General features: G+C 41.1%; 1 non-coding gene and 1 pseudogene across 1 annotated transcript; one reads left to right on the top strand and one right to left on the bottom strand.

The window, feature by feature from the left end:
* Window positions 1–9,135: 9,135 nt before the first annotated feature.
* Window positions 9,136–9,242, top strand: LOC141618907 (small nucleolar RNA R71). The gene has a single exon (XR_012531527.1). It is a non-coding gene; the product is annotated as a small nucleolar RNA R71 (small nucleolar RNA).
* A 2,456-nt stretch (window positions 9,243–11,698) lies between these two features.
* Window positions 11,699–11,789, bottom strand: LOC141620840 (small nucleolar RNA R71; annotated as a pseudogene).
* Between the last annotated feature and the right edge of the window lie 13,592 nt (window positions 11,790–25,381).

The raw sequence follows: 25,381 nt of genomic DNA, 5'->3' as shown, positions 1-25,381 counted from the left end.
TGACAACAATTAGAAGACTTGCTAGGAGAAATTTGAGAGGTATTGGTGAAGTTGTAGATATTCAACCAACTATTGATTTCATCAATCCTTTTGCAAGAGAAGGTGAGGAGAACCCAATACAAAATACCACACAAAATCAACCCACAATGCCTAAGTTTTCATCACATTCCGTACCCACCGAGGAGAACCTACCCAATGGTACTCCCACACCACAACATCTAACCGGAAATTTTATTGCAAAATCCGCCTGATCCAATTAGTTGAAAGGAGCCAATTTGAGGGGATGCCTAGTGAAGACCCTCATTCTCATATGGAAACCTTTTGTGACTATTGTGATGCGATTTCTCAAACCGGTGTAACTCAAGACCAAATTCGATGGGTCTTATTTCCTTTTTCTCTAATTGGCACCGCGAAACAATGGTTGAAAGGCCTTGATAAGGCCACTCTCGGAATTGATTCTTGGAAGAAATTGGCTCTAGCTTTCTACAAAAAATTCTACCCACCGGAAAAGACTAACATGCTAAGAGCTCAAATTACGGGTTTTAAGCTGACCGGGTCCGTTTCGTGTTCACAATTAAAGATGTGGTCGTTGGGTCACGGTCGAATCAAAACACAATTTATAACTTCACAAACAACTCTACAATTAGTAAAGAGGCAAGTAAAGGTCGGATCCCAAGGGACGAGTATTGAAATGAGATTGCTATTGCAACTAGTGGTGTCTAAGGGGTGTCACAAATTGGGTTGATGTAGAAGGTCACTAAACTAAAATAGCAATGAAAATAAACAAGCAAGATGAATTAAAGGGGTGTAAACAATTGATTAAAAGCACTAGGGTGTCATGGGATCATAGGGGAATCATGGGAATTGATCATACAAACATGTTCTCAAATTATAAGCAAGCAATTATTGTTGTGATGGATTGAGTTGGGTTATATCTTACAATCCTAGGAAAGTTTGGGTCCCGGAGCCGAATCGATTAGATTATACAACACCTACAAGTCTACTTAATCTTCCCTACTCAACAACATGCATGGTCTAATGAGACTCGAGTTGGTTTATGTCTTACAAGTCTCATTGAAAAGATAGAAGATGATAGTAAATGCAAGGATTCATAGGCTTAGCATTTCATCAAACATAACATGTGCAAGAGTTGAGATCAAAACAAGCAAGCAAATAAAACATGAAAGCATATTAATTTAAGCATCAATCATTCCCCATGTTTGTTTCCCCTAATCACCCATTTAACCCTAGCTAAGAGACTACTCACTCATTATCATGTTGATCATGCTAGCAAGGTTGTCAATCATACCAACAATATGAAACATGATGAATAAATGAAAGTAATTAACAATAATTAAAAAGGGATTAAGAGAATTATACCTACTAATGATTCCAATAATAAAGCAAAGATAAAAAAAGTACTTGATTCTTGATTGAGAGGTTGTCAATCTCCCAACAATAACTCAAATAATCTTCAATTACCCAAAATAAAGGATGAACAAAAGAGAGATTAAGGAAATAAAACTTGTATTAGAACTTGATTAATTGTTGATTACAATACTAAAGAGAGATTTGATTGATATTAACTACTCTAATTATTGATAAGAAGAACATGCTCCTCTAATTAGACTAATGGGGTATTTATAGTGGAAATTAGGGAGGATGCATTAGGGTTAACTAAGGGCTAAACTAGTAATTACACTTTTTAGATTGAGCAAGGAGGAGCCGGTATTTTTCGAAGGAAGGGCTTCTTTCTTCGTAGCTTGGAGAAGAGGAAATCTTATTTGTCTTTGGAATCCGGGCGGAATAAGGTCGGGACGGGCGGATTCTGGTGATGGGGTCCGAGCGGATTCGAGGGAATCCGGGCGGATTGTGGAGGTGGAATCCGAGCGGATTAGAGCAAAGCCGCACGGATTGTGCAGCTGGGGGAGGGCCGGATTGGGGACAATCCGCACGGATTGTCACTCAGCAAGACATCTTCTTCTTTTCTTCCCTTTTCTTCATAAATTCCTTGGGGATTTCCTTGGGGACTCAAGGATCCTTTCTCAACATTGTTCTTCTACTATAATATGTACAAAGGCCTTATAATATTGTCTCTCCTTGATGCTTGGTCATTGAATTCGATCAATTTAGTCTCGTTTTGCCATGAAAATGCAAGATTCTTACTCCTTTCCTACCAAGGGATCAAAATCTCAAAGAATATGCAAAACAAAGAACTTAAGATAATAAATGACCCAAATATGCACTAAAAAGCATGGGAACAAGGCTAATTAGGGGGCTAAATATGCGCTAATTATGGTCACGTCAAATATCCACAAACCGAACCTTTGCTCGTCCCGAGTAAAGAGGTGACAAAGACTAGGACCAATACTAACCTATCCTAATAATATAGCCGACATGAGACAATTAGCGGGTCTCACTTCGCCCCTTCAACTCACAACAAGACAACCATGAGGTAGGATGCCTTCTTTCAAGGCAAGGTGGGTCTTGCCAAAATGGCGACACATCCAAGAATTAAGCACACAAAATCACATAATGGATGCATCTACAAAAAGAATAGCCACTTCCTCATCAAGTGGCGGAGGCACTAAAGAGGAACAAATTTAAGAGCATGTAATCCTTCACAAATACTAGTTCAACAAATTACTAAGGCTAAGAGGATGGCACCAAATCACCTCCAAATGGTGTTAAACTAGACTACTTTCGTCCTCAATTTCCAAATGCTTTCGTCAAGAGCGATCGGATGGTGGTGGAATGATGATCCCTATGATGCTAGTAGCATATGACATGACAAGTCTCGAATTCTCTACAAAAGTAAAGGTCATGGATCGTCCCAAGCTCGACCAAGTGGCTTGACAAAAAGGCTTTTTGGGAATGAAATGCTCAAATCTTTATTCACAACGGGTGGATATGACTAGTATTCAAAATTGTCCTCATGTTACTTTCACATTTCAAAAATTTATGATGGGGTTTGTCCCTTCCGCGCTAGTGTCCTTTGCTTTCACCAATCGCTTATTAGGCAACCGGTTAACCTCTAGACAATAGCTTTTCGGGGTGATAGTCACTCTGTCTCTGGGCGGCCGAATTCACAACCGTATGGGGGCCCAATTCAATGGATCCCGCACCAAAGCACATCGAAGTGGTACGCCTCCATCAAAACAACTTAAATTTCTCAACTTTCAACAATTCATAACATTTGAGGTTCCTTGGCATTAGATTACTTCCACATGACAAAATTTCTTTGAAATGAGCACTTCAAGCTTATTGATAGAAAATATTTTTGGGTTGCCTTACCACAAGGTCAAACAAGGTCACCTAGACAAGTTAACCAAATCCACATCGCATCACGGGGTTGGATAGGTGACTCACATGCAAACCCTTGACTAGGCTTTGGGTCATGGGCCAAAAGACACTAGTATGACACTATCTAGGGTGTTTTACAGCCATTCTAGTAGGCAAAGTCTTAAGTTGAACAAGTATTTGCAATGGCTTAGTTGCTCTTGTCAAAGTTCCTAAATAGGCATTTTTCAAAACATTTCTAACGTGCAACTACATGCCATGATGCAACTAATATAAACATCCTAATGCAAGTGATTCTATCAACTAATATGCCATATAAACTAAATGCAAGTCCTAAGTTCACATTGTTATACCGCATCAATCAAAATAAAGCCACATAGTCATTAACATAAAGAGGAAAAAGGAAATTGGAAAGATCATACCATGCGGTCTTCATGATCCTCATGTCTCGGATGTGGCGTAGTCAATCAATGTGAACAAGGATAGAACAAACACAATATATACAAGATAATATATACAAGACTATAAAAGGAAATAAACATGTTTTTGGGTTTTCAATTTTCAAATTTTTATGATTTTTGAAATTTTTCAATTTTTTTTTGGATTTTTGAATAAGAGTTAAATGTTAGAATTCCCATCCCCACACTAATATGGGCATTGTCCCCAATGGCCAAAATGATGGAAATTATGCAAAGATGATGCATGATTTCTACACTAAATGCAATCTATACTAAGCTACACTACATGATGCATGGTTTTTGTTATGACGGAGAGGATAATTTAGATTACCTCCCGTTGTGTATGCATTAACTTCCCCAAACCGAGTGAGACACTATTGCTAATGTCCAAGGATGGGTGTAGTTCATGCACACACTATGCAATGCATGAAACTAATTTGTCATTTTGGATTTTGAAAATGGGAACAATAAAATGAGAACACCTCAATGGTACCGAGGTGTGAGTCCTCTATGGTTCTAGGACTACTCCAACAATGATCAAAATTATAATTAAAACAAAGAGAGAAATAGACAAACCATGAGAGGGTAGGAGTCTCCAAGGCTTGCTAATCTTCCATCATGCTATCACCATCACTTTCCTCATTAGAAGTGGCCACATTGCCACTTCCCTTGTCATTTGCTTCTTCACTTTCTTCCTCATCTTGCTCATCATCATCTTCACCATCCTTTAATCCTTCTTCACTTGCTTCTTCATCAATGTTATCATCAACTTCTTCATCATTACCAACAACCTCATTGTCACCCGAAACGACCCTAGGTGCACCCGGAAATAGGACTTCTCTATCCGCCCAACTAGGCAAAGGACAAGATGGATCAAGTAGTCCTTGCCTAGCTAAGTGTAGGAGGGGTGGATATTGAGCCAAGTAAGCATTTTTCCGATCCTCAAAGGCTTGCTTGTGCATTGCTTGCATGAGAAGAGTCACATAATCATTCCTAGCTTCAACTCCTTCCGGCTTGAACTCTTCATACTCAAAGGGGTAAGGTGGTATGACAATGGAAGAGGAGGGAGTTTCAAGATCACCCTTTTGTTGTTGAATAATATACTCGGCCTCTTTACAAAAGGGAAGTAGATAATTGGTCCGGTGGACGCTTAGACGACAAATCTTTGAAGGCAAGGTGAACGATCTAGCTTCACTAGTGAGCCATCCATACTTAGTGTCAAGGGGGTTATGGGCAACCCACTTGTACTTGTGTATCATAGTATACAAATCAACAAGATGACCACCCTCCTTTGCTTTGTACTTGTTATCCTTATTGAAGTTAGGATCAAAGTACTTAGCTAGGATAGTGACTAGGCCGCCATTGACAATAACGGTAGTGCCCTTCTTCCCACAATCAATGTTGAGCCATCTATCTGCCAAGAGCCTCAAAGAATTGTAAGGCTTGGTGTGTACTCTTCCAATGTTCAAAGCCGATTCAAGGAGAATAAAATCAAGTTTGGTGAAATGGTTGGTATCTTTCCTTGCAATTATGGTGTTTCCCATGACCTTGTGCCATACTCTTATGCCCGGATGGTGGACCAAAAGAGCACGACTCGCATGAAAGTCCTCAAATTTCCTCCCGGAAATTGCCTCCCAAAGAGGTTCGGGGTCATACTTTCCATAATTCTTAAAATAACGCGGTTCATCACTAAGACCCAAAATTTCACTCAATTCCCTAAAGGAAATGCGTCTACTAACATTAGCTAGACGAAACTCGAGATTCTCCCTATTCTCAACTTTGGTGACTTTCAAAGAACTCAAAAATTCCAAGGTAAGGGAGGGGTATGTGAATTCCTTTGTTTCAAATAATTTCTTCAACCCCATGGCTTTGAAGAAGGCTCTAGTTTGCTCAAGAACACCCAATTTTTCTAAGGTATCTTCACATATAAATTTGGTGGATTGGAATGACTTTCTAGCAAACTTGACAAAGGTATTTCTATGGGTTTCGGAAATAAAAGTTACCTCCGGATAATGCAAAAGTTGATCAATTTCCGGAGTAGAAGGTGTTGTTGCTCCCATAGAAGGTTGTTGTTGTTGTTGCACTTCCAAGTTTGGTGTTGCTACCACCATAGCCAATGCTTTCTTTGTTTGAAGAGCCTTTTGCCTTTGTGAGAGTGCCTTAGCCTTTGGTGCCTTTGTTGCTTTTGTTGCTCCCTTAGTCCTTGCCATTGATGAACTAACCAAGAAAAGAATGAAAAATCTTCAATTTGTAGTATACCCAAATCGATTTAAAGGTGAAAGGCTTTGCCTTTATGAAATCAAAAATCGACTCAAAGGTTGAAGATTTTGTGCTTGGTTTTGATTTTTATTGAAGAAGGAGTGATTGATTTGTTGTTAGAAGGATGATTTGATTTGTTTTTGGTGAATGTTGTTGAGGGATTTTGTTTTTGGGATGGAGAGGGTGAGGGTTTTGATGTTGTGGGTAGTGTTTATGAATGAATGAACGAATAAAGGAAGGTGGGGGGGATTTTATAAAGACCGAAATTTTCGAACTGCAGGGGCAATCCGTGCGGATCCTGCCCAATCCGGGCGGATTCTGCTCTTTCTGGGTTGTATAAAACTCGCCTAAAGACGGGCGGATTCAGAAGAAGACGCTCGGATTTTCTTGATGCGGGACGGGCGGGTTTGCCTGATGACGGACGGATTTCAGTCCAGGAAATTTTGCTTGTTTTCCTCAGCTGCAAAGACGGACGTCTTTCTTTCAAGACGGGCGGATTCTTCAAGACGGGCGGATTGCTGCTCAGGACGCCCGGATTGATCCACGATCAAGAAAATTTCAAAATTCAGCTCGATTCGGGACGGGCGTCTTTTTGCAAAGACGCTCGGATTCATCGAAGACGGGCGGATTTTCCTGAATCCGCTCGGATTCGACCCCTTGTACCCGGATTCAGTTCCATCCGTGCACAATCCATTTCCCTTACCATTCTTCTATTCTTTTTTCAAGTCTTGTGTTCGTCATTGTGGGGGCACTACTAGGCATGGATAGCCTAGGCAATTGTCATCCCCACACTAAGCTAAAAGCACTACACATCAATTGAAATTGTTAGTCCCTCCCTCACTTCTCTCAAACATGACAATTATCTTGATCAAAGTAAATAAGAATCCAAAGATGACAAAAAATGCAATACAAGAATTGAAATGTAAGTTAGGGAGTTAGAAATATTTACAAGTGGTGGTTTAGGGAGGACTCCACCAAACTCTCATTCTTGATGAGATGTCAAGGGGGCATGTCCAAGGTGTTGTTGATGTTGCTCAACACCTTGAAAAAGTAATCGAAAGCTTGTTCATTATCATGGTAGAGGTCTTCAATAGACCTTGGCCCTTGTTGTTGATCTTGATCGATGGCATTACCAATGTAGGGATTAAAAATCCCTTCAAATTCGTTGTCCCAAAGACCACAAACTTCATTAAGTTGATCATTGAAAATCTCTTGCTTAGATGGAGACAACACTCCCAATTTCTTCTCTTGGTCAATGAGGCCATCCTCTTCTTCCTTGATTGATTTTGATGAGCTTTGCAAGCTCTCCTTGTCACAATTCACTTGCTCTTTGAATGGAGCATCTTCAATTTTCTTCTTCCATTGGAGTTCCGATTTCTTCCTTTCATCCTTTCGGCTATAATGATCAATCATGAAACATGGTTCATGCAAACGAGGAGCTCTCATAGTCTTGTCAAGATTAAAAGTTATGCTTTCGTCTCCCACTTCTAGAGTGAGCTCACCATGTTTCACATCAATCACCGCACCCGCGGTGTGTAGGAAAGGTCTTCCTAGAATGATTGGAATGTTGGAATCTTCCTCCATATCAACAATGACAAAGTCCACCGGGATGAAAAACTTCCCAATTCGCACGGGGACATCTTCCCATATCCCTAATGGTGTCTTCGTCGATCTATCGGCCATTTGGAGTGTGATGTTGGTGCATTTAAGCTCTCCCATCCCCAACCTTTTACTCACCGAGTACGGCATGACACTCACACTAACCCCTAGATCACATAAGGCTTTGTTGATCGTCGTGTCGCCAATGGTACACGGTATTGAGAAGCTTCCCGGATCCTTTAACTTTGGAGGTGAACTCCCTTGAAGTATTGCACTACTCACCTTAGTGAAGGCGATAGTCTCGAGCTTCCGGATCGACTTCTTCTTTGTGAGGATATCTTTCATGTATTTCGCATAGGCCGGCACGTGATTGATTAATTCCGTGAAAGGAATTGAGACTTCCAAATTCTTCACAATTTTCATGAACTTTCCAAGTTGATCATCAAATTTGGGCTTGACTTGACGACTTCGAAAAGGAAGTCTAATCACAATGGGCTCCTTCTCCTTGACCTTGTCTTCATTTTTCTTTGAACTTTCTTCTTTTGATGATTCTCCATCTTTGGAGCTTTGCACAATTTCTTCCTTTTCACTAGCTTCCACAACTTTATCCTAAACTTGCTTCTTCGGTGCTTCATACCTTGTACCACTTCTCAAGTGAATGGCACTAACCGTTTCATGTCTAGGGGGATTACTTTGAGGTGGTAATTGCCCTTTTTGTCTTTGTGAGCTTGAAGATGCTAGTTGAGTCAATTGTGTTTCCAACATCTTGGTGTGAGCTAGAATGTTGTTGATGGTGGTTTCCTTTGCTTGGCTATCTTTTTGCATTTGAGTGAAAAATTCTTGTTGATTCTTTTGCATTTGGAGGACCGCTTTTTGGACATCAAAACCTTGGTCATTTTGGTGATTGTATGGATTTTGATTTTGGTAACCTTGGTTTTGATTGTAAAAGGGTCTTTGATTTTGGTTTCTCATGGGTGGTGGAGTGTATGTTGTTTGAGGGTTTTGAACATTTTGGCTTTTGTATGAAAGATTTGGATGGAATTTGGTGTTTTCATTGTAAAAATTGGAATAAGGGGTACCACTCTTGTATGCTTGGAAAGCATTCACTTGTTCATTTGTTCCCCTACATTCACCTTGGTCATGTCCCAAAGTTCCACAATTCTCACATATCCCACTTGGGATTGATGAGGATGCCGTCATGGCATTAACATGATGCTTTGATGATTTTGAGTTTTCTTCAAGTCTAGCCATAGCTTGTTCAAACTTCAAGTTGGTTGTGTCAATGTGAGCACTAAGTTGAGCACCCAATTGAGTAACGGAGTCCACTTCATGCTTTCCTCCTCTAGTAGCCTTGCGAGGTCTACTATATTGTGAGTTATGGACCGCCATTTCCTCAATCTTGTTCCATGTTTGATTGTCATCAACTTCGGTGAACATTCCATTCGATCCCATATTGAGAATGTTCCTAGAATCTTCATATAAACCATTCCAAAATTGTTGTACCAAAAACCATTCGCTAAGTCCATGGTGAGAACATGAGCGACAAATTCCCTTGAACCGCTCCCAAGCTTCATACAAAGACTCTTCATCCCTTTGCTTAAAACCCGTAATTTGAGCTCTTAGCATGTTAGTCTTTTCTGGTGGGTAGAATTTTTTGTAGAAAGCTAGAGCCAACTTCTTCCAAGAATCTATTCCGAGGGTGGCCTTATCAAGGCCCTTCAACCATTGCTTCGCGGTGCCGATTAAGGAAAAAGGAAATAAGACCCATCTAATTTGGTCTTGAGTCACGCTCGTTTGAGAGATTGCATCACAATAGTCGCAAAAGGTTTCCATATGAGAATGAGGGTCTTCACTAGGCATCCCCCCAAATTGGCTCCTCTCAACTAATTGGATGAAGGCGGACTTGGCAATAAAATTTCCGGTTAGATGTTGCGGTGTAGGAGTACCATTTGGTAGATTCTCCTTGGTGGGTACGGAGTGTGACGAGAATTTAGGCATTGTAGGTGGATTTTGTGGGGTATTGTGTAATGGGTTCTCCTCTCCTTCTATTGCGAAAGGATTGACGAACTCACTAGTGGGTTGAACAACTTCACTAATACCTCTTAAATTCCTCCTAACAAGTCTCCTATTGTTCGTCAAGGTTCTTTCGATTTCACAGTCAAAAGGTAACAAATCACCTTGTAACCTTCTAGACATGCAAAATATCAAACAACTCGAAAACAATTAGAACAAACCTTGAGGAGTTTTACTTCCCCAAGGCGAAGAAAGACACAACTAATAACAATAAAAAGAAATCTAAATCAAACAAACACCGTCCCCGGCAACGGCGCCATTTTTGATCGGGTCCGTTTCGTTTTCACAATTAAAGATGTGGTCGTTGGGTCACGGTCGAATCAAAACACAATTTATAACTTCACAAACAACTTTACAATTAGTAAAGAGGCAAGTAAAGGTCGGATCCCAAGGGACGGGTATTGAAATGAGATTTCTATTGCAACTAGTGGTGTCTAAGGGGTGTCACAAATTGGGTTGATGTAGAAGGTCACTAAACTAAAATAGCAATGAAAATAAACAAGCAAGATGAATTAAAGGGGTGTAAACAATTGATTAAAAGCACTAGGGTGTCATGGGATCATAGGGGAATCATGGGAATTGATCATACAAACATGTTCTCAAATTATAAGCAAGCAATTATTGTTGTGATGGATTGAGTTGGGTTATATCTTACAATCCTAGGAAAGTTTGGGTCCCGGAGCCGAATCGATTAGATTGTACAACACCTACAAGTCGACTTAATCTTCCCTACTCAACAACATGCATGGTCTAATGAGACTCGAGTTGGGTTATGTCTTACAAGTCTCATTGAAAAGATAGAAGATGATAGTAAATGCAAGGATTCATAGGCTTAGCATTTCATCAAACATAACATGTGCAAGAGTTGAGATCAAAACAAGCAAGCAAATAAAACATGAAAGCATATTAATTTAAGCATGAATCATTCCCCATGTTGGTTTCCCCTAATCACCCATTTAACCCTAGCTAAGAGACTACTCACTCATTATCATGTTGATCATGCTAGCAAGGTTGTCAATCATACCAACAATATGAAACATGATGAATAAATGAAAGTAATTAACAATAATTAAAAAGGGATTAAGAGAATTATACCTACTAATGATTCCAATAATAAAGCAAAGATAAAAGAAGTACTTGATGCTTGATTGAGAGGTTGTCAATCTCCCAACAATAACCCAAATAATCTTCAGTTACCCAAAATAAAGGATGAACAAAAGAGAGATTAAGGAAATAAAACTTGTATTAGAACTTGATTAATTGTTGATTACAATACTAAAGAGAGATTTGATTGATATTAACTACTCTAATTATTGATAAGAAGAACATGCTCCTCTAATTAGACTAATGGGGTATTTATAGTGGAAATTAGGGAGGATGCATTAGGGTTAACTAAGGGCTAAACTAGTAATTACACTTTTTAGATTGAGCAAGGAGGAGTCGGTATTTTTAGAAGGAAGGGCTTCTTTCTTCGTAGCTTGGAGAAGAGGAAATCTTTGTCTTTGGAATCCAGGCGGAATAAGGTCGGGACGGGCGGATTCTGGTGATGGGGTCCGAGCGGATTCGAGGGAATCCGGGCGGATTGTGGAAGTGGAATCCGAGCGGATTAGAGCAAAGCCGCACGGATTGTGCAGCTGGGGGACGGCCGGATTGAAGACAATCCGCACGGATTGTCACTCAGCAAGACATCTTCTTCTTTTCTTCCCTTTTCTTCATAAATTCCTTGGGGATTTCCTTGGGGACTCAAGGATCCTTTCTCAACATTGCTCTTCTACTATAATATGTACAAAGGCCTTCTAATCTTGTCTCTCCTTGATGCTTGGTCATTGAATTCGATCAATTTAGTCTCGTTTTGCCATGAAAATGCAAGATTCTTACTCCTTTCCTACCAAGGGATCAAAATATCAAAGAATATGCAAAACAAAGACCTAAAGATAATAAATTACCCAAATATGCACTAAAAAGCATGGGAACAAGGCTAATTCGGGGGCTAAATATGCGCTAATTATGGTCACATCATAAGCAAAGGGATGAAGAATCTTTGTATGAAGCTTGGGAGCGGTTCAAGGGAATTTGTCGCTCATGTCCTCATCATGGACTTAGCGAGTGGTTCTTGGTACAACAATTTTGGAACGGTCTATATGAAGATTCAAGGAACATTCTCAACATGGGATCAAATGGAATGTTCACCGAAGTTGATGACAATCAAACATGGAACAAAGCCTCAAAATCACCAAAGCATCATGTTAATGCCATGACGGCATCTTCATCAATCCCAAGTGGGATATGTGAGAATTGTGGAACTTTGGGACATGACCAAAGTGAATGTAGGGGAACAAATGAACAATTGAATGCTTTCCAACCATACAAGAGTGGTACCCCTTATTCCAACTATTACAATGAAAACACCAAATTCCATCCAAATCTCTCGTACAAAAGCCAAAATGTTCAAAACCCTCAAACAACATACACCCCACCTCCCATGAGAAACCAAAATCAAAGACCCTTTTACAACCAAAACCAAGGTTACCAAAATCAAAATCCATACAATCACCAAAATGACCAAGGTTTTGATGTCCAAAAAGCGGTCCTCCAAATGCAAAAGAATCAACAAGAATTTTTCACTCAAATGCAAAAAGATAGTCAAGCAAAGGAAACCACCATCAACAACATCCTAGCTCACACCAAGATGTTGGAAACCCAATTGACTCAACTAGCATCTTCAAGCTCACAAAGACAAAAGGGGCAATTACCACCTCAAAGTAATCCCCCAAGACATGAAACGGTTAGTGCCATTCACTTGAGAAGTGGTACAAGGTATGAAGCACCGAAGAAGCAAGTTGAGGATGAAGTTGTGGAAGCTAGTGATAAGGAAGAAATTGTGCAAAACTCCAAGGATGGAGAACCATCAAAAGAAGAGATTTCAAAGAAAAATGAAGATAAGGTCAAGGAGAAGGAGCCCATTGTGATTAGACTTCCTTTTCCAAGTCGTCAAGCCAAGCCCAAATTTGATGACCAACTTGGAAAATTTATGAAAATTGTGAAGAATTTGGAAGTCTCGATTCCTTTCACGGAATTAATCAATCACGTGCCGGCCAATGCAAAATACATGAAAGACATCCTCACAAAGAAGAAGTCGATCCGGAAGCTTGAGACTATCGCCTTCACTAAGGTGAGTAGTGCAATACTTCAAGGGAGTTCACCTCCAAAACTAAAGGATCCGGGAAGCTTCTCAATACCGTGTACCATTGGCGACACCACGATCAACAAAGCCTTATGTGATCTAGGGGCTAGTGTGAGTGTTATGCCGTACTCGGTGAGTAAAAGGTTGGGGATGGGAGAGCTTAAATGCACCAATATCACACTCCAAATGGCCGATAGATCGACGAAGACACCATTAGGGATATGGGAAGACGTTCCCGTACGAATTGGGAAGTTTTTCATCCCGGTGGACTTTGTCATTGTTGATATGGAAGAAGACTCCAACATTCCAATCATCCTAGGAAGTCCTTTCTTATACACCGCGGGTGTGGTGATTGATGTGAAACATGGAGAGCTCACTCTAGAAGTGGGAGATGAGAGTATAACTTTTAATCTTGACAAGACTATGAGAGCTCCCTGTTTGCATGAACCGTGTTTCATGATTGATCATTATAGCCGGAAGGCTGATAGGAAGAAGTCGGAACTCCAATGGAAGAAGAAAATTGAAGATGCTCCATTCAAAGAGCAAGTGAATTGTGACAAAGAGAGCTTGCAAGGCTCATCAAAATCAAGCAAAGAAGAAGAGGATGGCCTCATTGGCCAAGAAAAGAAATTGGGAGAGTTGTCTCCATCAAATCAAGAGATTTTTAATGATCAACTTAATGAAGTTTGTGGTCTTTGGGACGACGAATTCGAAGGGATTTTTAATCCCTACATTGGTAATGTCATCGATCAAGACCGACAACAAGGGCCAAGGTCTATTGACGAACTTTATCACGATAATGAACAAGCTTTTGATTACTTTTTCAAGGTGTTGAGCAACATCAACAACACCTTGGACATGCCCCCTTGACATCTCATCAAGAATGAGAGTTTGGTGGAGTCCTCCCTAAACCACCATTTGTAAATATTTCTAACTCCCGAAATCGCATTTCAATTCTTGTATTGCATTTTTGTTATTTTTGGATTTTTATACTTTGATCAAGATAATTATCATGTTTGAGAGAAGTGAGGGAGGGACTAATGATTTCAATTGATGTGTAGTGCTTTAGCTTAGTGTGGGGATAGCAATTGCCTAGGCTATTCATGCCTTAGTAGTGCCCCCGCAATGGAGAACACGAGATATGAAGAAGAATGAAAAATGACAAGGGATATGCATAGTACACGGATGGAACTGAATCCGGGTATAAAAGGGTCGAATCCGAGCGGATTCAAGAGAATCCGCCCGTCTTCAGGCAATCCGGGCGTATTTGGTTGAAGACGCCCGTCCTTTATGAGCTGAATTTTTGAAATTTTTGACTGTAAGCAAATCCGGGCGTCCTGCATTAGAATCCGCCCGTCTTCAAAAAGTAGCCCGTCTTCACTGAAAGACGCACGTCTTTTTGGCTGAGGAAAACAAGAAAAATCCCTGTAAAGGAATCTGCCCGTCTTCTCTGAGAGACGCTCGTCCCGCGTTTTCAAATCCGCCCGTCTTTGTTCAAATCCGCCCGTCTTTAGGCGAGAATTTTGAAACCCAGAATAGGCAGAATCCGGGCGTCTCGAAGGAAATCCGCCCGTCTTCCCCCTGCATTTCGAATTTTTCGGGTTCTTTATAAACCCCTCCCACATTCATTTATTTATTCATTCACTCAAAACACTACCAAAACCCTCAAAACGCTCATCCTCTCCATCACAAAAACAAGATTCCTCAACAACATTCACCAAAATCAAATCAAAACATCCTTTTAACAACAAATCAATCACTCCTTTTTCAATAAAAATCAAAACCAAGCACAAAATCTTCAACGTTTGAGTCGATTTTTGAATTCATAAAGGCAAAGCCTTTCATCTTTAAATCGATTTGGGTACACTACAAATTGAAGATTTTTTCACTCTTTTCTTGGTTGAATCATCAATGGCAAGGACTAAGGGAGCAACAAAAGCAACAAAGGCAAAGGCACCAAGGCCAAAGACACTTTCATCAAGGCAAAAGAGTCTTCAAGCAAAGAAAGCATTGGCTATGGTGGTAGCTAGCCTAAACTTGGAATTGCAACAACAACAACCTCCCATGGGAGCAACAACATCTACTACTCCGGAAATTGATCAACTTTCGAACTATCCGGAGGTAATTTTAATTTCCAAAACCCATAGGGGCACTTTTGCCAAGTTTGCTAGTAAATCATTTCTATCCACCAAGTTTATTTGTGAAGATGCCTTAGATAAGTTGGGTGTCCTTGAGCAAACTAGAGCCTTCTTTAAAGCCATGGGGTTGGAGAAATTGTTTGAATCAAAAGAATTGACATACCTCTCCCTTACCTTAGAATTTTTGAGTTCTTTGAAAGTTAACAAGGTTGAAACTATGGAAAACATCGAGTTCCGCCTAGCTAATGTTAGTAGGCGCATCTCCTTTAAGGAAATGGGTGAAGCTTTGGGTCTTAGAGATTCACCGAGTTATTCAAAGAATGTTGCCAAGTATGACCCCGACCCTCTTTGGGAGGCGATTTCCGGAAGGAAATTTGAGAGCTTTCATGCTAGTCGTGCTCTTTTAGTCCACCATCCGGGCATTAGAGTATGGCACAAGGTCATAGGGAACACCATCATTGCAAGAAAGGACACCAACCATTTCACCAAACTCGATTTTGTTCTTCTTGAGTCGGCTTTGAACATTGGAAGGTAACACACCAAGCCTTTCAACTCTCTAAGGCTTTTGGTGGATAGATGGCTAAACATCGATTGTGGGAAGCAAGGCACTACCGTTATTGTAAATGGCGGTCTAGTCACTATTCTAGCTAAATACTTTGATCCGAACTTCAACAAAGATAACAAGTATGTAGCAAAGAAGGGTGGTCATCTCATTCATATTGATACTATGATGAACAAGTACAAGTGGGTCTCTCATAACCCTCTTGACACCAAGTATGGATGGCTCACTAGTGAGGCTAGATCGTTTACTTTGCATTCGAAGATTTGTCGTTTAAGCGTCCACCGGAACAATTATCTACTTCCCCTTTCAAAAGAGGCCGAGTATATTATCCGACAACAAAAGGGTGAAAATGAAATGCCCTCCTCTTCCATTGTCACACCACCCTATCCTTTCGAGTACCAAGAGTTCAAGCCCGAAGGTGTTGAAGCAAGAAATGATTATTTGACTCTTCTTATGCAAGAGATGCACAAGCAAGCCTTCGAGGACCGGAAAGATGATTATTTAGCTCAATATACACCCCTCTTACACTTAGCTAGGCAAGTACTACTTGATCCTTCATGTCCTTTGCCTAGTTAGGCGGATAGAGAAGTCTTCTTTCCGAGTGCATCTAGGGTTGTTCCGGGTGATAATGAGGTTGTCGGTAATGAAGAGGTTGATGATAACATTGATGAGGAAGCTAGTGAAGAAGGAGAAGAGGATGATGAGCAAGGTGAAGAAGAAGGTGAAGAAGAAAGTGAAGAGGAAAGTGGTGATGAGACCACTTCTAGTGAGGAAAATGATGATAGTGATGATATGATGGAAGATTAGCAAGCTTTGGAGGCTCCTACCCTCTCGAGGTTTGTTCTACTTCTTTCTTTGTTTTAATTATTTTTCTTGATCATTGTTGGATTAGTCCTAGCACCATAAAGGACTCACACCTCGGTCCCATTGAGGTGTTCTCATTTTATTGTTCCCACCTTTCAAAATCCAAAATGACAAATTAGTTTCATGCATTGCATAGTGTGTGCATGAACTACACCCATCCTTAGGACATTAGCAATAATGCCTAACTCGGTTTGGGAAAGTCAATGCATACACAACGGGAGGTAATCTAAATTATCCTCTCTGTCATAAACAAGAAAAAAACCATGCATCATGTAGTGTAGATTAGTGTAGCTTGCATTTAGTGTAGAAATCATACATCATGTTTGCATAATTTCCCATCATTTTGGCCATTGAGGACAATGCCCATATTAGTGTGGGGATGGGGAATTCTAACTTAACTTTTATTCAAAAATCCAAAAAAATTGAAAAATTTCGAAAAATCATAAAAATTTGAAAATTGAAAAACCAAAAACAAGTTCTTTTCTTTTGTAGTGTAGTCTTGTATATATTATTGTATATATTGTGTTTGTTCTATCCTTGTTCATATTGATTGACTACGCCACATCCGAGACATGAGGATCATGAAGACCGCATGGTATGATCTTTCCAATCTCCTTTTTCCTCTTTATGTTAATGACTATGTGGCTTTATTTTGATTGATGCGGTATAACAATGTGAATTTAGGACTTGCATTTAGTTTATATGTCATATTAGTTGGTAGAATCACTTGCATTAGGATGTATATAATAGTTGCATCATGGCATATAGTTGCATTTAGATAAAGTGTTTTGAAAAGTGCCTAATTAGGAACTTTGACAAGAGCAACTAAGCCATTACAAATACTTTTTCAACTTAAGACTTTGCCTACTAGAATGGTTGTAAAACACCCTAGATTGTGTCATACTAGTGTCTTTTGACCCATGACCCAAAGCCTAGTCAAGGGTTTGCATGTGAGTCACCTATCCAACCCCGTGATGCGATGTGGACTTGGTTAACTTGTCTAGGTGACCTTGATTGACCTTGTGGTAAGGCAACCCAAAAATACTTTCTATAAATAAGTTTGAAGTGCTCATTTCGAAAATTTTGTCATGTGGAAGTAATTTAATGCCAAGGGAACCTCAAATGTTATGAAATGTTGAAATGTTGAGAAATTTAGTTGTTTTGATGGAGGCGTACCACTTCGATGTGCTTTGGAGAGGGATCCATTGAATTGGGCCCCCACACGGTTGTGAATTCAATCGCCCAGAGACAGAGTGACTATCACCCCGAAAAGCTATTGTCTAGAGGTTAACCGGTTGCCTAATAAGCGATTGGCGAAAGCAAAGGACACTAGCCCGGAAGGGACAAACCCCATCTTAAAATTTTTGAAATGTGAAAGTTGAATGAGGTCAATTTTTGAATACTAGTCATATCCACCCTTTGTTTATAACGATTTGAGCATTTCATTCCCAAAAAGCCTTTTTGTCAAGCCACTTTGTCGAGCTTGGGACGATCCATGACCTTTACTTTTGTAGAAAATTCGAGACTTGCCATGTCATATGCTACTAGCATCATAGGGATCATCATTCCATCACCATCCGATCGCCCTTGACGAAAGCATTTGGAAATTGAGGACGAAAGTAGTCTAGTTTAACACCATTTGGAGGTGATTTAGTGCCATCCTCTTAGCCTTAGTAATTTGTTGAACTAGTATTTGTGAAGGATTATATGCTCTTAAATTTGTTCCTCTTTAGTGCCTCCGCCACTTGATGAGGAAGTGGCTATTCCTTTTGTAGATGCATCCATTATTTGATTTTGTGTGCTTAATTTTTGGATGTGTCGCCATTTTGGCAAGACCCACTTTGCCTTGCAAGAAGGCATCCTACCTCATGGTTGTCTTGTTGTGAGTTGAAGGGGCGGAGTGAGACCCGCTAATTGTCTCATATCGGCTATGTTACTAGGTTAGTTTAAATAATGGTCCTAGTCTTTGTCACCTCTTTACTCGGGACGAGCAAAGGTTCGGTTTGGGGATATTTGATGTGACCATAATTAGCGCATATTTAGCCCCCGAATTAGCCTTGTTCCCATGCTTTTTAGTGCATATTTGGGTCATTTATTGTCTTTAGTTCTTTGTTTTGCATATTCTTTGAGATTTTGATCCCTTGGTAGGAAAGGAGTAAGAATCTTGCATTTTCATGGCAAAACGAGACTAAATTGATTGAATTCAATGACCAAGCATCAAGGAGAGACAAGATTAGAAGGCTTTTGTACATATTATAGTAGTTGGGCAATGACGCGAAAGGATCCTTGCATCCCCGAGGAAATCCCCAAGGATTTTATGAAGGAAAGGAAGAAAAGAAGAAAGAAATGTAGCTGTCCAGCAATCCGTGCGGATTGACTGGAAGACGCCCGTCCTCCACAGCACAATCCGTGCGTCTTCCTTCAAAGACGCCCGGGCAGCAAGCCCAGAAGACGCCCGGATTCCCTTGAAGACGCCCGGGCAGAGCCTCACGAATCCGCCCGTCCCGAGCCTAAGACGCACGGATTCCAGTACAGCACAATTTCGTCTTCTTCAAGCCTCCGTGAAAGATGCCCTTCCTTCGAAAAATACCGGCGTTTCCCTGCTCAAATCTCAAAAGTGTAATTACTAGTTTAGCCCTTAGTTAACCCTAATGCATCCACCTAATTTCCACTATAAATACCCCATTAGTCTAATTAGAAGAGCATGTTCTTCTTATCAATTCTTAGTGTAAATAATATCAATCAAATCTCTCTTTAGTTTTGTAATCAACAATTAATCAAGTTTTAATACAAGTTTTATTTCCTTAATCTCTCTTTTGTTCATCCTTTATTTTGGGTAATTGAAGATTATTTGGGTTATTATTGGGAGATTGACAACCTCTCAATCAAGCATCAAGTACTTCTTTTATTCTTGCTTTATTATTGGAATCATTTGTAGGTATAATCCTCTTAATCCATTTTTAATTATTGTTAATTACTTTCATTTATTCATCATGTTTTACTTTGTTGGTATGATTGACAACCTTGCTAGCATAATCAACATGATAATGAGTGAGTAGTCACCTAGCTAGGGTTAATGGGTAATTAGGGGAAACCAACATGGGGAATCATTCATGCTTAAATTAATATGCTTTCATGGTTTATTTGCTTGCTTGTTTTGATCTCAACTCATGCACATGTTATGTTTGATGAAATGCGAGCCTATGAATCCTTGCATTTTTTATCCATCACCTATCTTTTCAATGAGACTTGTAAGACATAAACCAACTCGAGTCTCATTAGACCATGCATGTTGTTGAGTAGGGAAGATTAAGTCGACTTGTAGGTGTTGTACAATCTAATAGATTCGGCTCCGGGACCCAAACTTTCCTAGGATTGTAAGATATAACCCAACTCAATCCATCACAACAATAATTGCTTGCTTATAATTTGAGAACATGTTTGTATGATCAATTCCCATGATTCCCCTATGACCCCATGACACCCTAGTGCTTTTTATCAATTGTTTACAACCCTTTTAATTCATCTTGCTTGTTTACTTTCATTGCTATTTAGTTTAGTGACCTTCTACATCAACCCAAATTGTGACACCCCTAAGACACCACTAGTTTCAATAGAAATATCATCTCAATTCCCGTCCCTTGGGATCCGACCTTTACTTGCCTCTTTACTAATTGTAGAGTTGTTTGTGAAGTTATGAATTGTGTTTTGGTCTAGGTGCTTCCAACGACAATTGTTCCGAAAAATAGAATATAGTTCCGACCGACCAATGCGCCTCGCTTAACCTCACGTGTCGCTCCCGTGACATGGAATATAAACGGCCCCTGGCCAAGCTAAATAAAGCTAACGTCACCTTGCTCTTGCATTTTGACAATTTGTCATCCTCATATCATCAAATAAATTGAATTGCACTTTAGGAGTAAGTAAAAAGCTCATGCTTATTTTCTAGTTCACTACGAGCTCTTGCTTAGAACAATTATTCTTTTACATTTACTTGAACTACGCACAAGGGTTTGATTTCATTTTTAAAATGAATACGTAGGCAATCCTTCACAGGATACAACCCATTACTTTAAATGTAAATAGAAGGACATTTGCATATGCATTTGGCGTTCGACAAGAATAATAATAGAAAATCCCAACGGTTTTATAACCAATCAACCTTTTTTATTTCATTTCTTTTAATAATAATACGCTACATAATAGAAATAAAGCTAAAAAAAAATATAGGCTAGGATTCTAAAAACCCCACCTTCTTATTACAAACAATAATAATAATAATAAATAATAATAAAGAGTCAGGCTATTCTTCTATTTTCCCTTTGCCTTTGTCACTTTTATCATATTTCTTGTCTCGACCTCGAGCCGGACGTTCTTGCGCCACTTCATACCTAATCACCAACGGTCTCTCTCATGATCTTGCCTTGCCATTCTTGTCAACCACCTTCTCCACGGCAGGAGAAGTCTTCGGTTTCTTCGAAGGATGAAAAACTCGAAACTCGGCTTCTTCCTCTCCCTCAGTCAGATGCTTCTCTTTCTCCTTTTCTACATCACAAACCTTGTAGCCAACAGGCTCGCGCTTTCTCAATCTCTCACGCTCCTCCGAAGTAGTAGCTTTCCTCCACTGCAAGTAGGAATCTGACACCCATAGAGCACTAACAGAAGAATTCAAGAACCACACGTTTCTTTGAGCCCATTTGATGGCCCATTCTCTTCGGCTCTCAGTGGTAAGGGCCATAGCGGTCTTCGGGACGGTATCAAGCTTCAGAATCGTTTGCTTCAATCAAACCTGCCTCATCAACCTCTCCGGGAAGATGCATATCATAAACTCCAAGTCAGGAATGCGCACAGATCGGGTAGCATCCAAGGACGATACTCCAGTGACAGATTTGAGATGCCACCATGGTACGATCCATCTAATCAGTGGACCATCATCACTCTTCAGTTTGTTCTACCAATAGTTGCAGACTCGAGTAAAGTTCACCATGTAATGTCTAGTCCTCATTGCAATTGAGCGAGCATGATAAGCAGGAACATTAACTGGGGGCTCGATCAATCGAAGACGCTCCATAAGGCAGACCTTCCAAAACGCAGGTATCAAAAAAAAAAGAGGGAAATAAAAACAAAAAAAAAACTTCGTTCTGTTACCTGCAATATGATAGGACTTCCCAAATAAGGAAGGTCGTTGTTGGCTTTCCTATTATCTAACCCCAACAGGATCTCTCCTAAACACAGGCAAGCTGGGCTCATACGCAGTTCCATTTGCTCGATTAAGCTCAAGTAACGAGGGTCACCTCTCAAATCCTCATCAACATGCCCTTGAAGGACATATACATGTAGTAGGCAAAATCCGAATGCCCTTCGGCTTGCAACATAGGAAATGGTAGGATCTGCCCTGTTTATGAATCGATCGATGAAGTCCAACATTCGCACTCCTTTTGAGGTCACAATACGGTCAACCTCAGCTCTTGTCAACCCAAGCAAATCTCTGAACTTATTCTTATACCCTAGAGAAGTAGAGGGCATAGCAGGCAAATGCTCCGAGTCCCAACCACCGATCGCAGCAATTTCTTCGGGAAATGGGCAAATATCGCCTCCAAGAAAGGCAAATACGTGATAATTCGGGTCCCAATAATCAAGACAAGCATCTAAGAGCGGTTTGACTACCTTAACCAGCTTCAAACTCAAGATCGATCCAAAATTATAGGCGCCCATATCGTGTTTCTCCACATTAGAGAACTCATTTGTCCACTCTTTCAGACGGATTTCAAGAGTATTCATGATGTATGCTCAATTAGAGAGCTTTTATGTAATAAGACGAGAGAATGACGGAAGAATTATGTGAATAAAACCTCCCTCGATGTCTATATTTATACTAAAAGCTATTTCCTAAAATCTGTCAGTACAGACACACTGGGGAATAGGCGCAGCACCTGCCGCGCCTCTTCAAAGGGACGCAGCTCATGCTGCGCCTCTTCCTAAGCCTTATTTCTTTGATTTTCCGCGTTGGATCTTTCCTAATTCCTCCAAGAATAATTTCATATTCATACGTGTTATTATTTTGGTAAATCCGTCAAATTACCATGTTGCGCGTTTCCTAAATTCCACGGGCACGTATTTCGAGGCAATATCGGCATTTTCGTCATTTCAGCACACTTATACATTTCTTTTTAATTTTCTTTTTTGGGAATCATTTCACCAATTTAGATATTCATTTTCAAACTTACACATTTTATTTTAATTTTCTTTTTTGGGGAATTATTTCACTCCCATTCCATTTCACATTTCAAACTTATATGTTTCTATTTTTTTCCTTTTTTTCGGGGGTAACCCTCCCTATCGTCCAGTCATTTTCAGTAAATTTTTTGCTTTTTCGAGTCTTTTTCTTGCGCTAATTTAGGCCATGTGTACAAATATGTGTTTTATGTGCAATTTCTTTCGGCAGCATGACAGCGTAAACCGTCATCTACCAAACCTGTTCAAAAGCTAATCTGCAGGTATAAACAAAGCAACCCAACAACAAAGACACTTAGGCCATCATATATACAACCAAAAAAGGTATATGTACACCAAACCGGGGGCTCGAGCCCGAAACAAAGTGTATAAAGTGCAAAATGAAGGTTCCAAAATGTACAAAAGTCTGTGAAGTACAGCCAACAAAAACGACAAAGAGCAACAAACTACTGCTGGTCGCCGCCCAGCTCAGTAACTCTCGCCTCAAGAGTAGCGATCTCGGCGTCGTGGACCTCTAGCTCCCTAAGCAGGCGAGCTGTCTCCTCCCGGGACTGGGCAAGCTCTCGCTCCAAGTCACGCTCCCTCTGCAAATGCAAGAATTGGATCATGTCAATCATTTCAAACATAAGGAAAGTTAGAAAATTAAAAAATGAAGTAAACGAAAGTTTCATACCTGACGTCCTCGACCTCCAGCAAGTGCCTCGATGGCAGTAGCCAGTAGCCGGTTGGCTACCCTCCACAAAGCCACGAACCGGAATGGCGCAACCTACATTTCAAGGATCCTCAATAGTTTGATAAGTTTAAACATGTGTATTCTTATACGAAAGCTGATTAAATTGGGGAGCATACCCTCCGAATCAGATGCTGCCACTCGTCTAGACCAGCATCTCTCACCGCCGCGTCAAAGTCGCGAAGCTCGGAGATCGTCATCATCCCCGTCGCATCAGTGTACTCGAGGGTCTCGGGGTACGCTGAGGGCTTGATGCCCGCCACCTCAACCTCCTACAAAATTCAAATGGTTTTCATTAATTGATGATCATTCATCATGTTTTCATGTTAATCGAAAAAGAATGAAGCACTTAACACGACTCGCCAGAACGCCAACCTCCCATAGATGAACGCCGAGTAGTCCTCACCAGGAAGGAGGAGGGCGTCGCCACCGACGCCAGCTAAGTCAGCCTCCCTCTCAGCATCGGAAGGCTCCCTGAACATCGTCCGAGGAGGATCGATGGGAACCGTCAAGACATCTCGGGAGCACTGACGAGCCAAGCGCTCGCCCAAGTACCACACAGGACCCATCGACGTCCTCAAAAGCAACCGGCTCGAGCTCCTAGGTCGAAGGACCTCAGCCACAATAGGAGGAGCGCCAGTGTAGTCCGCCCAAGGCCTGGGCACCCACTATGAAAAGCAAACAAGAGGTCATTCATATGATCGGTTCTGAAAGAGAGCAATGAAAAAGTGAACAAAGAAAAGTGGCTCGAAGATACTCACGTCGTCCAGCTGCAGAGCGTTCACGTCCTGTCGACATGCGTCGTGGAAGGAACGCTAGCTCTTCGTGGGACACATCACCCAATCCCTCACAACGGGATAAGCTCTCTTCCCAGGCTCTTTCCTTTTAGGCGCGAGGCTCGGAAAGTAGGAGTACACCCACACCTGTAAAACAAGATAGTCAATAACGATCTTTCGTGATTCGATAAAGAAATGATCTTTCATGAAAAGATATGGAGGTTCATACCTCCAACAATAGTCCAGAGCCAATAGTAGAAGGAGAAGTCCCCTTCTCTTTCAACTCCGGACGAACCATGGCCCTCATATAGCGAATGAGGACCGCAAAGCCAGAAGTGACCCAGTCCCAATGGCCTAGTCAACTCAGGTCAGAAAGGGCCTAGTCAACTCAGGTCAGAAAGGAAGGGAAGAAGCTTCGTCGACAGCCTCTCTCCCTTGTCTCCGAGGTAGATCGAAGATAAGAACCACCAGAGCCACAAACGGACTCTCTGCTCTGCAGTGCAAGGAGAAGGAGCCATATCCCTCCCATCGATCACCACCATTGCCGGCCTCTTCCCAGCAAAGTAATCCCAAATATAGGAACTAGGCACCAACCCGGGAACCGCAACAACCTTCGGCATCAAGTTCCAGCCGATCAAGCTCCTAACCTCAGCCGAGTCTACCCTCATGCCTGTCTCCAGCCACACCACCGCCTCAGTCCCGCACGGCAAGCCAGAAATCATGCCGTAGTCCTCCAACGTGACCCCAACCTCATCGAAAGGCATGTGAAAGGTAGAGGTCGTGTCCCAAAACCGATCCAGGAAGGCTCGAACCAGTCTAAGGTTAGCCCGAATCTTCCTCCTCGTGATGTCTCTCCAAGCCTGTACCAAGGCACCAAACGCTCGTCGCTCGCTGATAGTCTGCTCCTCTGCTGACAGTCTCTCGTAAGCCCCCATCATCGTCGTGTAACCCGAGAACGATCTGATGTTCCCGACCTCCTATTTTGATTCGAAGCAGGAGCTATCTTTAGCTCGAATGAAAGGGAAAAGGAATAGAAAATAGAAACAAAAGAAGATGAATGAAAGAGTGATGAGTTCAAGTTACCAAGCTCTTCACCGTCCGGTAGGACAGGTGACCCTCCGCAGCACAGATGAGGTGTCTATTGTCCCAGCTCTCAGCCCACTCTGGCGCTCCCCTCAGCTGGTGACCATCTCGTCCGACGTTG

This window comes from Silene latifolia, chromosome 1 (assembly GCF_048544455.1).
Source record: "Silene latifolia isolate original U9 population chromosome 1, ASM4854445v1, whole genome shotgun sequence".
NCBI lineage: Eukaryota > Viridiplantae > Streptophyta > Magnoliopsida > Caryophyllales > Caryophyllaceae > Silene > Silene latifolia.
The sequence above is the reverse complement of the archived record's forward strand: the minus strand, read 5'-3'. Positions and strand labels throughout refer to the sequence as shown.